The 15,600-nt window shown below is 41.8% G+C and overlaps 1 protein-coding gene across 2 annotated transcripts in view; it reads left to right on the top strand.

Annotated features, from left to right (window-relative positions):
• The window catches only part of SKAP2 (src kinase associated phosphoprotein 2), a 181,525-nt gene that overhangs the window by 125,715 nt on the left and 40,210 nt on the right, over positions 1-15,600 (top strand). The gene's annotated exons all lie outside the window — the stretch shown is intronic.

Genomic DNA, 15,600 nt, shown 5'->3' with positions numbered 1-15,600 from the left:
AGAAAAAGGAATTATAAGCAATGAGAGATTTAACTAACATCCCATATGGAAAGGCTGTGTTTCCCTAAATTGAGCAATTTAATAACATAATATAAACCTCTAAAATTGATTTTAAAAATACTTAAAATGTTCCAAATTAATGCATAAATGTCATATTTAGCTTAGTCCATAAAGCATAATAACCAGAGCATGGACTTTAAAGTAAAAAATTTACGTTCTGACTGTCTCATTAATCTGTTCATCCATAAAATGGGGATAAAACTATTGAGAAGTGTAAATGAGGCCATTGAATCATACAAATCCACAGTGAATTTTAATATCATCTTTGTTACTGTTCTCCAGATCATATCTAGTGAATTCTTGCAAGCGGTGCAATTATGATGATACAATAATGGTTTTCTGACCATGTAATTATTAATAATTATAACAATATTATAAATTCAAGACATAAAAATGACTATCTACACCTGTCTTTATAATCCTAGAAGATGATTAGGGTAAAACTGTAATTTTGGGGGAGAATCATCATCTGTACATTTCTTTTTTTTTTTTAAAGATTTATTTATTTTTTATTTGAAAGAGTTAGAGAGAGAGAAAGAAAGATCTTCCATTTGCTGATCATTCCCTAAATGGCTGCAATGGCCAGGGCTGATCCAGGCCAAAGCCAGCAGCCCAGAGCTCTACCCAGCTCTCCAACATGGGTGGCAGGATCCCTGGTACTTGGGCCATATTCTGCTGTCTTCCCAAGCACATTAGCAGGAAGATGATCAGAAGTGGAGCAGCCAACACTCCAACTAATGCTCCAATACGAAACGCACCATCGAAGGCCCCAGTACAGTTCTTTAGTGGAGCTCTGTGTTTCTAGCCCCTTCCTTTCTGGTTTATCCTAAGGAATTGGCATCTGCCAGAGCATCAGTTATTCCCAAGTAGGGAACAATAGTCTCTGCTGCTTGTTTTTAGTTTTATCATATCATTAGTACCATTAATTCCGTCTTTGAAATGTTTGAAAGAACTTGTGAGAACTTTAATAATATGACCATCATATACATTATCCTTTTAAAACCCATGAGTGTATTATGTTACGATGGCTGAATTAACTGTTAAGTTCTGTTTCTTCAACTTGGATATTCTCCACCAACCCCAAAGTAAAAAAAAAAAAAAAAAAGAAGAAGAAGAAAAAAGAACCAGGAATAAAGGTCAAAGAGTCAGTTATTTCCTTAACAAAGACCCAAGAAAAATCTCCTATAAGTAGCTGAAATTTTAAAAATATGAAACATCTTTTATTTTCTCATGCTCCAGATGTTCTTCTTCATCCTCTTTTTTTTTTTTTTTTTTTTTTTTTGGCTTGGGGCCACCTAATTGTTGGAAATAATGGTTACTCTTTAAGTAGCTTCACTTCTTGCTGTAGCACTGGGACACATGTAAGCTGCCCTGGGTTTTCTTTGGCCTGGCCTGGGATCCCCAGTGGCTGTACAGTGACTGCGCGGATAGAGCCGCAGGGGGCCCTGGGGAAGGGAGCTGTTGCAGGCAGCTGTGGAATGTCTGCTTCTTCTTTCTTGCCTGTGTGACCCACAACCGCTTCAGCATCTGCACGGCTCCCTGCGTTGGAGCCAGCAGCTGCAGGGGGGACTCGAGGGCCCCAGAGTTAGAGATTTTGTCGGGTTAAATCTCTGAAACCAGGGAGATAATCTTTTAAGTTTAAAAAATTATCTGTCTTTCAGGACAAAAAGTGAACTTAATTCTTGCACACCCATGGAACTTGAGTGTGATTTTGAAGTGAGGGTGGTGAGGACAGTGGAAAAGCCTTGAGTGCATTTACAAACTGATGGTGTTTTTCCAGTTCTGTAACGAGTGAATCATCCCTGAAATCTGACCCGTTCAGCTCCCAGAATTAAATAATACCACTTTTCAACACAATTTTCTGCCAATTACGTATCAATGGAAACTAATCCTCTTAATTGAAAGATAAGGCACATAAATGTATTTGAGCAAAAATCTAAGCATTTAATGTGCTCCTTTCCATCAAAAAGTTCTCTTCAGAGAAAGTAAAGGTCTTCTCTAATAAATATATTTTTTAACAAATGTAAAATGGACTTGCAGTATTTAAGTACCAAGAAGAAAACACTGTTTAAAAATTATGTTACCAGGCTGGCGCCGTGGCTCACTTGGCTAATCCTCTACCTGCGGTGCCAGCACCCCGGGTTCTAGTCCCGGTTGGGGCGCTGGGTACTAGTCCCGGTTGCTCCTTTTCCAGTCCAGCTCTCTGCTGTGCTCTGGGAGGGCAGTGGAGGATGGCCCAAGTGCTTGGGTCCCTGCACCCGCATAGGAGACCAGGAGGAGGCACCCAGCACCTGGCTTCAGATCGGCACAGCGCCGGCCATAGTGGCCATTAAGGGAGCGAACCAATGGAAGGAAAACCTTTCTCTGTCTCTCTCTCACTGTCTATAACTCTACCTATCAAATAAAAATTTCAAAAAATTATGTTACCAAATATCCCATGGTTTTTCATTTTTTGTTTTAAGATTTATTTATTTATTGGAAAGTCAGAGCTATACAGAGAGAGAAGGAGAGGCAGAGAGAGAGAGAGAGAGAGAGAGGTCTTCCATCTGCTGGTTCACTCCCAACTGGCCACAAAGGCCAGAGCTGTGCTGATCCAAAGCCAAGAGCTAGGAGCTTCTTCCAGGTCTCCCACCTGGGTGCAGGGGCCCAACGACTTAGGCCATCTTCTACTGCCTTCCCAGGCCATAGCAGAGAGCGGGATCAGAAGTGGAGCAGCCAGGACTCAAATAAGCACCCACATGGGATGCCAGCACTGTAGGCGGCAGCCTCACCCACTGTACCACAGCGCCGGCCCCACAATTGCGTTTTAAAATTTATTCAGTTCAGGCCGGCGCCGCAGCTCACTAGGCTAATCCTCCACCTAGTGGCGCCGGCACACCGGGTTCTAGTCCCGGTTGGGGCGCCGGATTCTGTCCCGGTTGCCCCTCTTCCAGGCCAACTCTCTGCTGTGGCCAGGGAGTGCAGTGGAGGATGGCCCAGGTGCTTGGGCCCTGCACCCCATGGGAGACCAGGAAAAAGCACCTGGCTCCTGGCTCCTGCCATCGGATCAGTGCGGTGTGCCGGCCGCAGTGTGCTGGCCACGGCAGCCATTGGAGGGTGAACCAACGGCAAAGGAAGACCTTTCTCTCTGTTTCTCTCTCTCACTGTCCACTCTGCCTGTCAAAAAAAAATTTTTTATTCAGTTCAACTATATGTATCTAAAATGGAATATAAAGTAAAGCATAATGATATTTTTAATTAAATTATTATCTATGTACATAGAAAAGGCAGCAATTGGGTACTTAAATTGAAAATAATGTCCAACAAGTGGCCACAACTGGTGGCATCAGTAAGTGGTTACAGACCCCCAAGGATACATTCTAGCTTTATTTTCTTTCTGAATGAATATCTCTCATGGTCCCTAGTTGTTGTGGACAATTACTAATGCTGTTGTAAGTGATGGGGGGTTCTGGCTTCACCGAAGTTTCCATCCTTCAGAATGTCATGGGAATGTGTTTGTTGTCTTTCACATAACACGTAGAGTCAGCATTTCAGAATTGTGAGTCTAGGCAACCTGCTAGCATTCTTTTTTTCCTTCATCTATGGTAGTGAATTATAAAGTTACTTAGTGCAGTGATGTTGTGTCCTAGGGTATGGTGTGAGAAGCATTTTTCCCACATGGATAACTAGATTCAAAGGTTTGGATGTTTCAGCAGCAAACTCTGTTCAGAGGGTAGTCTAAAGTTTTATATATAAAACAAAGAAAGAAAAAAACCCTTTCTGCCCTGTGGTGCAGAAAGTTAAGGTGCTGCTCGGGGTGTCCCAGATTGTCATGCCTGGGATGAGTCCTGCCTCTGCTTCCTGCTGACGTCCACCCTGGAAGACAGCAGATGTGTCTCAAGTTCTTGAGTTCCTTCCACTCACGTGGGAACCCCAGGTAGAGTTCCTGGCTCCTGGCTTTGTTCTGGCCCAGACCTTTCTGTTAGGAGTATTTGGGGAATGAGCCAATAGCTAGAAGATCTCTTTCTCTCTCTCTCAATCTCTCTCTCTCCCTACCTTTCAAATAAATAAAAATAAACAAACCTTTTAAAAGGGAAACATTCATAATTTAGGGTCATTGCACATATCTAAGGTTTATTTATATTTTTATCTTTGCTGAATATAAATGTGTTCTTAGTGTTGTTTTTGTTGCCTGTTCTATAATGCGATGAGAAGTTTTGGAATACTCTTCTTCCTGTCACACAGCCTCTCTTTGCTTAGCCTTTGGCATTATAAACAAATCCTTTTCATTACAAGAGATGGATTAACACAGATTAAAACCTCCAAATAGCTGGGTGCATGCAAAACACATAAGAACACAGGACAAGAGATAAAATGACTCATTTTTATAAGTTGGAGCTATATCTGTGGTTTTTAACCTGAGGCAATTCTGGTTCCCAGGGTATATTGGGCAGTGACTGGAAGCACCTCTGGTTGTCACAGCAGTGTGTGTGTGTGTCTGTGTTTGTGTGTGTTTGTGTGTATATGTGTGCTGCAGACAGCTAGCACAGGGGTCAGGGATGCGGTGAAACGTCCCGCAGTGCACAGGACGTGCCCCAGAATGAAGCATTATCTAGCTCAGAGTATCAGCAGTGCAGAGAAGAGAAATCCTGGCCATGTGATACAATAGACCACTTTCAGTTCACCACCTTTTTATCTCTGTCTCTTAAGTTTTAAAGATCTGTTACCGAAGCTCCATTTAAGAGTGTTTTTGCGGACACATCATAGGTTTTCTTGAAACCACAAAGCAAAGACTTTGTCCATGTGATGTTTCTAGGCCAGAAGAGATCAGCGGGACCTGCCTGTCACTGTTTCCTTCAAGGGAGTGCTTTCAGGTTCTGTGTCTTTTAGACAAATGAGCAAGACACTCTCATGGGTGACCATGAAGACACAAAAGGAGGGAAGTGTTTCTCAGCTTTGGATCTTGTTTTGCTCTGGTTGTTGATATGGTAGGTGTGTGCATACCTGGTTTATCACATTTCAATAGAGTTGTTCTTTTGAGGCTGACGGGTGGGACGTATGGGTGAGGGATTCTCCGCCAGGAGTCAGGCATCCTGGAAGAAGGCAGGGTGAACAATGCCAGAGCCACTGGGAATTTGGCAGGTGGCCTGAGGAGGAGTGGAAATCCTCTTAGGGCACTTCGTGTTCTTTTGGGCCTGGAGTTTGAAGAGACAAATGGGCTTGTGACAGTCTCTGTGAGCCACAGGGGATCAGTGCAGAGCTCACCCGAGTGTACTCCACAACTCACACTGGGTGCTTGTTACTCTCTGTTCATTTTCCTTTTGTTGTTGCTGTCTTAACTTAAATATTGCTGATGTGCAGAAAATAACCAGCCGGAGCCCAACTTACATCCTATCCCAAGGAAACACTGTTAGCAGTTTAACGAGCATCTTCTTGTTTTTGCCCACTATAAAACATACAGGTATGTGAACATTGTCTTGCTTTTTCTTCTCCTTTCTTCCTTTCATTTTCTTCCTACTTCCTCATTGCCTCCCTCCTTTCCTCATTCTTTTGTTTTCCTTATTCCCTTCCCCTCTCATCCCCATCCTTTCTTTTCCCCTGGCTTTCATGCCCTTCATACTACAAATCTTCTTGACTACCCTGGCCAAGCTTACACAGGCCCCAGGGCAGCAGCTGCCCTGCCCTTTCTGGCACAAGCCTTGACTTACTATTGCCTGTTTAATTTTTCATGTTCGTGTCATGTATATGGAATATATACATGTCTCATGAGTTTGCTCCTTTTGCTTCTCTGATATTGGAATCCTGTCTTCCAGCGGGTGGTATAAGAACTAGCCACGTGCCCTTCTGTCTCGACACCCTCTCTCGAGCCTTGCTCTCTTCTCTTCTTCCTCTTCATGCGCCCCACTCCTCTGCCCATGAGCAGGATGCCTCTCCCTGTGTCTGTGAAAGTAGACTGTGTGGTTGCAAACAGGAACTCTGGAGAGAAACACACATAGCTAGGTCTCAGCTCTGCCTCTTATTATGTGCTTCAGCCGGAAAAAGAGAGAAGTGAATACAGACAGAGGTAAAATGTGTCAGTAATTTAATTGATCATTTTTATGTAACGTGTTCTTTTTATAAATTTACAAAAGGTAAAAACTAACTTTAGCCAATTAAAAAGTTAGCTGGGGCAAGATAGAGATGTGGGGTAGTACAAAGTGTTGACCCGTCTAGGAAAGGAAGGAAAGGAATAATGAGTAACTATTCTTTGTTATGAAATGAATAACTGGGAAGTGCATATTAAAACATCAGAGTAAGTACTAAATAATTATAAATGCAATGTTAAGTTTTCCCAGAGCAACAAAGCAGAAATAAAAGGTGACCACATTAAAAAAAAACTTAAGCCTCATGAGACAAGAAATGAGGAAAAAAGGAATAAAAACGTAAACCTCAAGTTAAGAAATGAGAAAAAAGTAGAGAAAATATGGCAAAAACAAATCCTAATACAAAGGTGTAATTATAATTAAGTGTAACTTGTTTAAATTTATCTTTAAAAAGTGATCACATTGGATATATGTTTTAATTTTTTTAAAAAGTTTAGTTTTATTTATTTGAAAGGGAGAGTGACAGAGAGAGATTTTCCATCACTGGGTCACTCCCCCAGATGAGAACTCACAGCAGGTGAATTCTGGGCAGGATGAAGCCTGGAGCCAGGAGCTCCATCTGGGTCTACCACATGGCTGGCAGAGACCCAAGTACTTGAGCCATCATCTGCTACCTCCCAGGGTGTGCATTAGCAGGAAGCTGGACTGGAAGTGGAGGTGAGCTTCAATCCCAGGCACTCTGATATGGGATCCAGAAGTCTCAAGAGGCAGCTTAACCTGCTGAGCTGCAACACCTGCATACATATGCAAACACGTAGTTATATCTTAGCAGTGTTTGTGTTTGACAAGGTTCGCTTGAAACAACACCACATGCAAAGTTTCAAAGTAAAGTAAGGAAATGAAAATAAATATTTTAGGCAGTCCTATTCAAAGAAAGCTACTAAAGCAATGTTAACATCAGACAACACAGAATTTAAAGCATAAAGCAATGACAGAACTACAGAATGACAATTTGTAATAATAATAATAATAGAAGATAAAGCTTAAATGCATCTATTACATAATCTGAGAATCTATGACACAAAAACTTGTAAGGCAAATTTGACAAATCCTCAGTCACACCCTTTTTATTTAACACACCCCTTTTAAGAATCTTGTAAGTCAGGGGCTGGCATTGTGGCCTACTGGGTTAAGACACTGCCTGTGATGCTGGCATCTTATATGGGCGCTGGTTCAAGCCCCTGCTACTCCACTTCCTATCCAGCTCCCTGCTAATGTGTCTGGGAAAACAGCAGAAGATGGCCTATGTCCTTGGGGCCCCTGTACCCATGTAGGAAACCTGGAGGAAGCTTCAACCTGCCCCACCTGGCTGTTGCAGGCACTGGGGCAGTGAACCAACTCCCTCTCTCTCTCTGTAACTCTGACTTTCAAATAAATAAATACATCTTTAAAAAATTTATAGAATCTGGTAGACAAAGAAGGCAAAAAATTGTAAATATATGAAAGAATCACTAAACTTCATCTGATATATCTAAAAAGATATCAGCCAATAGGTAAATACTAGAGAATACATAATCTTTCATTACGCATAGAATAATCATGAAAATCACATAATTTCATAATTGAAATCTTAATAAATTTCAGTCTGTATCATTCAGATTATGTTCTTTAACCATCATGAAATTTAATTAGGAGACAGTGTTAACAGGGTAGTTAAAAATAACTAAACTGCTGCTTAAAAACTGAAAAATAAATTCCTAAGTAGCTTGAGTTAAAAGAGGAAATCAGGAGAAACATCTGGACACAGCTGGGATGCCTGTGTCCCGCATCAGAGTACTTGAGCTCAATCCCCAGCTCGGGTTCCTGACCTCCCTGCTAATTTGGAGGGTGGGAGGCAGCAGGTGATGACCCAGGTACTTGGCTTCCTGCTGCCTGATCGGGAGACCTGGACTGAGTTCCTGGTGCCCAGCTTTAGCCCTCTGCTCACTGCAGGCATTTGGGGAGTAAACCAGTAGACAGGGACTCTTCTCTTTCTGCCTTTCAAATAAATAAATAAACATTATTTTTTAAAAAAAGAGGAAATAATAATGGAAATGACAAAATACGTAGTTCTGAAAAACCAAAATGGTACAGATAAAAACTACCATTGTTTAGAAGAGGTTTGTCATTGACAAAAGTCATGTTGAGATGGAATTGGCAGTGTAAGGGCACTGAGAGGTGGTGGGACCTATACGAGGGGTTTGAACATGGGGGCTCTGCCCTTACCAAGGGATGAGTGTAGTTCCCACAAGAGCCAGTCACTGTGACAGCCAGGGGTTCTAAATCCCCGGCCCCTCGTCCCCGCCTCTTCTGCTGCTTGTTCTGCCAGGGGGGCCTCACCAGATGCCCACCAGATGCCGCTGTCTGATCTGGGGCCTCCAGAACTGTGATCCAAAATAAACCTCTTATTTTTTAAAAAAAAAATAAATTACCAAGTCTTAGGTATTCTATTATAGCAACATGAAACAGATTACAAAAATATGGCATTGTGTGTTAGACCATACTCAGAGGATCGCAGTGATGAGTAAGACAAATGGGAGAAGTAATACGCAAAGAGTCAAATGCACATCTGAAAAAAGACTACAAAATAAGTGCATTTAAAGGATGAAAGAGACAGGAGGAATAGGGAGGTTTAGCAAGACAGAGGACATTTAGCAGGAATATTTTTTAAGGAACCAAATAGAATCACTAGAAATTATTGATGACATGGATTATTTAGCCACTGAATTCTGCATTTCCAGGTGCACATATTTATGTTTACAATGCTTAGGGAACCAACAGAATACATAATAAAAATTCCAAACCAAAAGGTAAGCAAACATCAGCTGTTCCAATTAGACAAAAATGCAGGCATTTCCAAAGCAAAAAGAAAAATTACATGGATGGGGCTGGGCTGTAGAGACTTTCCTGTGCACCTCAGATGAAGAGTCTTACCCCTATGCTAAAGGGCCAACTGTTCACATTGTGGGTTTTGTGTTTGTATGTATCACATACCACCAAAGAATCAGAATAGTTTGTTCAGGGCCTTAACTTTGGGGGCTGTTGTGGTGCAGCAGGTTAAGCCCGGCTTGTGATGCTAGCATCCCATACTGGGATGCGCTTTGAGACCCAGCGGCTCTGCTTCCTGTCCAGCTCACTGCTGATGCACTTGGGAAGCAGAAGATGATGATCCAAGAGCTTGGGCCCCAACCACCCATGTGGGAGCCTGGATAGAGTTCTGGCCTGGCCCAGCCCCAGGTGGCCATTGTGGCCATTTGGGATTGAACCAATGGGTGAAAAAATCTCTCTCTCTCTCTCCCTCTCCCACTCTTCCCATCACTATACTTTCAATAAATAACAAAATAAATTTTAAAAAATAAAGCCATAGCTTTGAATGACTTTCCTATCAGACTTTTTGCGTAGTCTTCATTCTGCACACAGGCTTTGCTTCCCAGGTAGTGTATAAGCAGTTCACAGCCTGCTTTTCTTTTTAATCCCTCCACACTTTCAAAAGATAGAATATGATGCCATTTGGAGTAGCTTCACAAAAATTTGTTTCTTTAAGACCCAGAAACATACACAGACATGCACACACGCACACGTGCACGTATATTCCTACAAGAACACATGTGTCTGCAGAGACAGCCTGCAGCAGGAGAGTATCAAGCTTCACTGTTGCACAGAGAGCTCAGCTGGGAATATCGACTTCCTAAGAGAACTCCGCTGCTTACTTTAAAGCAATGATTAATAAGAATGGACAAGTTCAACAAGACGTCAGTGATGAATACAAGCACTCTTCGGATCTGGCCTCAGCAAGTGCCGCAGTCGAGTAGTACAAAGCTTTCTACAAAGTGGGGAGCTTTTTCATCCAGCTTAATGAACCTGAAGTGAAATTTTATCTGGATTTTGTTGCAAATCATTTTTATAAATGTGTTTCTCCTTATTAGAACTTTGTTAGGATTCTGACAAAGAACTAACAACTACCTCTAGCTGCTTATCCATTAGCCCCTTCGTTCCTTAGTAACAGAAGTTGAGATGGAGCAGAACACGTTGTAGAACAAGAGCAAGGGAACTTGGCTGTAGAGTCTGAGTTTTCCATGTTTACAAGTTCTTTCTGGAACCCAATCCCAGATCTCCTTACTCCTCGTGGGTCTCCTTCCATATTCCTGCTCCCAATTCCAGAGACTATGGTCTTAACTCTGTCTCTCTTTAGCATAAAATTCTTGGGTGAGCTCTCTTTGGTCCCTGTCTCCCTCGTCCCTTCACCTGTCATTCCTTACCCCTGCAGCTTGGTTTGCTCTCCTTATCTGGTAACTTACAGCTGCTTCAGGGGTCACCAGGACTCTCCCAGTCAGCAGTCTCGGCTCTCATATTTGTCTCGGGAAATTTGCCTTTCCTGCCCATCCACTTTTTTTTTTGAAACTGTCTTCTTCTTTAGCCTTCCCTGTTCTGTTTTCCTGCTACATATGAATTTACAGATAAACATCTCAGCACTGTTTTAAATTTCCTTATTTCTGATGATGCTTATTGATTGTTTAAAATGATTATTTTTTTCAGTATTTTAAATTTCTTTAGTAGGAAATCTTTTTTCCCCTTTGTCGTGCATCTCATCGTGTTATTATTAGGTACTTAATTAATTCAACAAAAATTTATGAAAAGCTTATCATGTGCTAGATTCTGCTGTAGATGTTGGGCATTTAAGTATGAAAAAGGCAGACTGGGCCCCTATTAAGGTCATTACCAAGAGCAGTGAGTGTTATAGAAGAAGAAGAGAGGACGATATGAGAAGGAGTCACTGTATTCTCTGGCCAAGGAAGATGTGACCTTTAAACTGAAACCTCTGGACAGAGCTAGCAAATGCGAAAAGTCAAATGTAGCACGTTTCAGACACAGCGATCACCAAATGTAAAAGTTCTGAGACTGGACTCAAGAACCAGAAAGGAGGGCCACAGGCGGGCAGGCTCCCATGAGACTGGAGAGAGAGGCAAGAGCCGGGACAAGCAGGGCTTTTGAAGGACAGACTCGCACCCCTGGGTGATACATGACATTGAAACGTGTACTGAATGAGCAGGTGACGCTGGCATGTATAATTATGTAAGATTGCCCACGTACACCAAATGCTGCTTAATGTGATGAAAATCTTGAACTTGAAAGGCTCTTTCTTTACACTCTCTGGGCAACTGTTTACCTTCAAGTATTACCTTAAAGATCAGAGCAAAATAAAACACCTTCCCTGGGTAGCTAGTTCAAGAATGTAAAATATGATACACTGACAGCTATAATGATAATGGTTAATACTTAATATATGCAGGTATTTTCCAAAGTGTTATTTAATAAGCATAATATTTTATGTGCATAAGTACTATTGTTGTCTCCATTTTATAGATAGACTAAGGCACAGAAAGATTCAGCTAGAGGCGAGAGAGTTGGGATTTGAACTCAGGCATTCTGACTCTGGAGAACAAGCTCATAAACGATAACTATGCCGCTTCTCAAAAGAAATACAGGGCCGGCGCCGCGGCTCACTAGGCTAATCCTCCGCCTAGCGGCGCCGGCACACCGGGTTCTAGTCCCGGTCGGGGCGCCGGATTCTGTCCCGGTTGCCCCTCTTCCAGGCCAGCTCTCTGCTGTGGCCAGGGAGTGCAGTGGAGGATGGCCCAGGTGCTTGGGCCCTGCACCCCATGGGAGACCAGGAAAAGCACCTGGCTCCTGGCTCCTGCCATCGGATCAGCGCGGTGCGCCGGCCGCAGCGCGCCAGCCGCGGCGGCCATTGGAGAGTGAACCAACGGCAAAGGAAGACCTTTCTCTCTGTCTCTCTCTCTCTCACTGTCCACTCTGCCTGTCAAAAAAAAAAAAAAAAAAAAAGAAATACAGTGAGAATGACCTTGCCCTTAGCTATCAAGTCAGCATTTATTGGCCCCCAGGTGAAAAGGACACTGGAAAGGATAAAATCTCAGCCACACCAATTGTTCACATGCAGCCTCTCCTCTGAGCCCGTTGGCCATCTGCCCGTTGGCCATCTTATGAAACTCCAGTTTAAGATGAAATTCACCATCTTTCCTACTAATACTGCTCTTACTCTTATTCCCCCCCATTTCTATTAACAGTGCTGATAGTCACTTAGGTTTAAAAAGAACAAAAACCCTCAAACCCATTCTTGACTCCTCCTTTGATCTCCTCACTCCCACCCCTAATCAGCCCAGTTGCGTTCTGCCTCTAGAGCCTCTTCCATCCCCGGCTCTCCATTCACTCGGCTTTAGTGATCTTCACCTGGATCATTACAAGAGCAGTTCCTTCCCATTTCCTGTGTGTGCATCTCTCCCACCAACCTGAAAACACATTCTACACACTGCCAAAAAATTGATCTTCCTACAATGATCAGATAGATTCATCCCCTATTTAATAGTTTGTTTGGGTCCCCATTGCTGGTGAACCACGCCTAAACTCTTGGCCAGGCTCTGAGCTCCAATTTGCGTCTGTTGTTCCAGACCATTCCTTTGCTGCTCAGACCCCTCTGTGCTCCAGACAGACTGGACACTTGACGACTCCTAGTCCTGCCCCTGCTTTCATCACCTCCCTAGCATGAGGTGCCTTACACTAAATCAGTGGGTTGAGTTAGTGAATTAATTCAAGGACAAAGCCTAGTCAGATAACATAAAACAAAAGCTTTGGTTGTCTTATGCACATAGTCTGTGATCAGCTACCTTATTTTGAATACATTCAACTATCTACAACATAAGATGATGAATAGATAGCCCCCAATAGGCAATAATTTAATCGTTGAAATAGGTATATGAAATCTTACTGAAGAAAAAAATCAGTTATAATATATATAAAATGGTGGAAAGAATCACTATGTTCGTACAGTTGTATTTATGAAATGCATGAAGTTTATATACTTCAAATAAAAGGTTTCAGGGAAAAATATATATATCATATTTTCACCAGTCCAAAGACTAATAATGTTACTGTTTACCTTGACCATATTTTCTCTCTCCTCAGTTATGTGGAACCTTTATAGTCACTGGATTAGAAACAATTAAAATAACTTTTTTTGATTCTATATAATTATTATATCCTTTTACAGTATTGATATAAATATAAATATTAACCCACTTTAATGGAACCTTTGTGGTCATTTCATCAGAAACAGTTTAAATAGGGCACAGTACAGTTTTTAAAAATAAGTACAGGATGGTTTAATACCAAATACAGTATGATATCATGGTATACAATATTGTAATATCATTTCTGCCAGCATTCTGGATATTAGCATATACAAAGCATTATCTGATGCTAGGAGATGACAAGTTATTGTGATGGTCTCATATGAACTGAAAATCTTCTTTATAAATCAGTTAATCATTTTTATTTAATTGGGGAAAATATTTTTAAGAAAGAATTCAGAAATTTCTTAAGTCAGTCCTTCTGTTGCTCCAAAATATTGAATGGCTCTCCACTGCCCACAAGACAAAGCACATACTCCTTGCCTGAGTTTTCAGAAGTCTTCTGCTGACTGAAATCTCCCCTCCAGCCCAATCCCTAGCACCATGAAATACCTCTCCAGTTTCAACAAACTGACTCACTCTTCATTCTCTTGCATCATCTCATGCTTTTCCAAACTCACATTTCTGTTCGTACACCCTTTCTGTGTGACATGCTCTGGCTCTCCCTTTCTCTCCATTTCTAACCAGATCCCACCTACTTTCCGGCCCAGATGAAATCTCATCTTCCCAGAAAAGCCCCTTCTGCCCAGCTCAGCAGAAGTGACCTGTGCTCCTCAACTTCTCCAGTACCATTCATTTGAAAATTAATCACACACAACTTTGTGGCATTTTTTCACAATGACAACTACTGTTTTACAAACTTATTATTTCACTTTTCATGTGATTATTTGACAAATAAGAAAACGGATGGATCACCATAACTTAACCTTTATTGTATTTCCAAGCTCTTTGAGGGCTTATATTTCTTGGCATCACCCATTGTACTTAAGCGAGTTCCTTCCTCATGAGAATTCAATAAATAATACCTGAGTAGTGCAAAGTCTTTAGTTAGAGAAGCTCATTTGTTAAATTAAGAGAAATTTTCTCCATATGTAATGGTTATTTTTCTAATAACATTAATTAATGGAGAATCCTGAAAGAATTATTACCTAACAGTATGCTATCAGTGGTAAACTGAAGTATGACTGATCTCTTAAAACTTCATTAAAATCTAACATTACTATTCCAGTGGGCATAGTCTCAAATACATAAACTTATGAAACGTAATGCATTGAGTGATGAAAAGCTCTACTATCATCCATCTTTTGTACCATTAAAGATAGATTATCTCCTGTGAGCAACAGGCCCAACTTGAGTTACCAGTTCCCCATGGCAAGCCAGCCTTTGCAAGCAAGGCAGTACCCAGGGAAATGACATTCTTCTTTGCTCCCACTTGCTCATTAAAGACCACAGGTAAAATAGATCTAAAGGGCACGACATTCATAACTAAGATTTTGAAAAAGCTGATGTCTATAGGGACAAATATGAGGGAACTTAATGTAATTGGGAAGTCTGTCAAGTTGTGTATTTAAAAGTAAACAGATACGGAAAGTTGCACAAAAAGCTTGAAGGTGAAAGAAGGTTAAGAATCAATGATTAGATGCACGCTTGGGGGAAATGGTTAAAAATTATCTTTCAAGCCACGACTTTGATTCAGTGGTCATACAAGACTCATCGGAAGGCCTAGAAATGGGAAGGCAATGGGCGCGAGTCAGTGTGTTCACTGGTGCATCTCAGGCCCTTTGCTTCCCTTCTCCTTTCCTTCTACTAAGCTACCTCCTTTTTTTTTTTTTTTTCCTAAAGATTTATTTATTTATTTATTTGAAAGTCAGAGTTGCACAGAGAGAGAAGGAGAGGCAGAGAGAGAGAGAGAGAGGCCTTCCATCTGCTGGTTCACTCCCCAGTTCACTGCAATGGCTGGAGCTGCACTGATCCAAAGCCAGGAATCTTTTCTGGGTCTATCCCACGTGGGTGCAGGGGCCCAAAGACTTGGGCCATCTTCTACTGCTTTCCCAGGCCACAGCAGAGAGCTGGATCGGAAGTGGAGCAGCTGGGACTTGAACCAGTGCCCATATGGGAGGCCAGCACTGCAGGCAGTGGCTTTACCCACTATGCCACAGTGCTGGCCCCGCCACCTCTTTTTTTCAGCTCACTGCTTATGAGTTTTGCTCCCAGTCTCACATTGCATATTATGCTTTCCCATACTCCAGGTAACCTTATTTTATGTCTCTGATCATTCTATGTCTTCTTTCAGAAATTAACTTACATTTTAGTTCTCCCTGGCATCCTAGTCTTACTAGGTGGGTCAAAGTGAAGGTCATCCACACCCATAATAAAATACCTCTCCCTGTATTGCTTAAGCCATAACTGCAAATGACAGTAACCCCAAAACACGTAGATATACCATATATATG

This window comes from Oryctolagus cuniculus, chromosome 16 (genome assembly GCF_964237555.1).
Source record: "Oryctolagus cuniculus chromosome 16, mOryCun1.1, whole genome shotgun sequence".
NCBI lineage: Eukaryota > Metazoa > Chordata > Mammalia > Lagomorpha > Leporidae > Oryctolagus > Oryctolagus cuniculus.
Note: the sequence above shows the minus strand (reverse complement) of the source record. Positions and strands in the feature narration are given on the sequence as shown.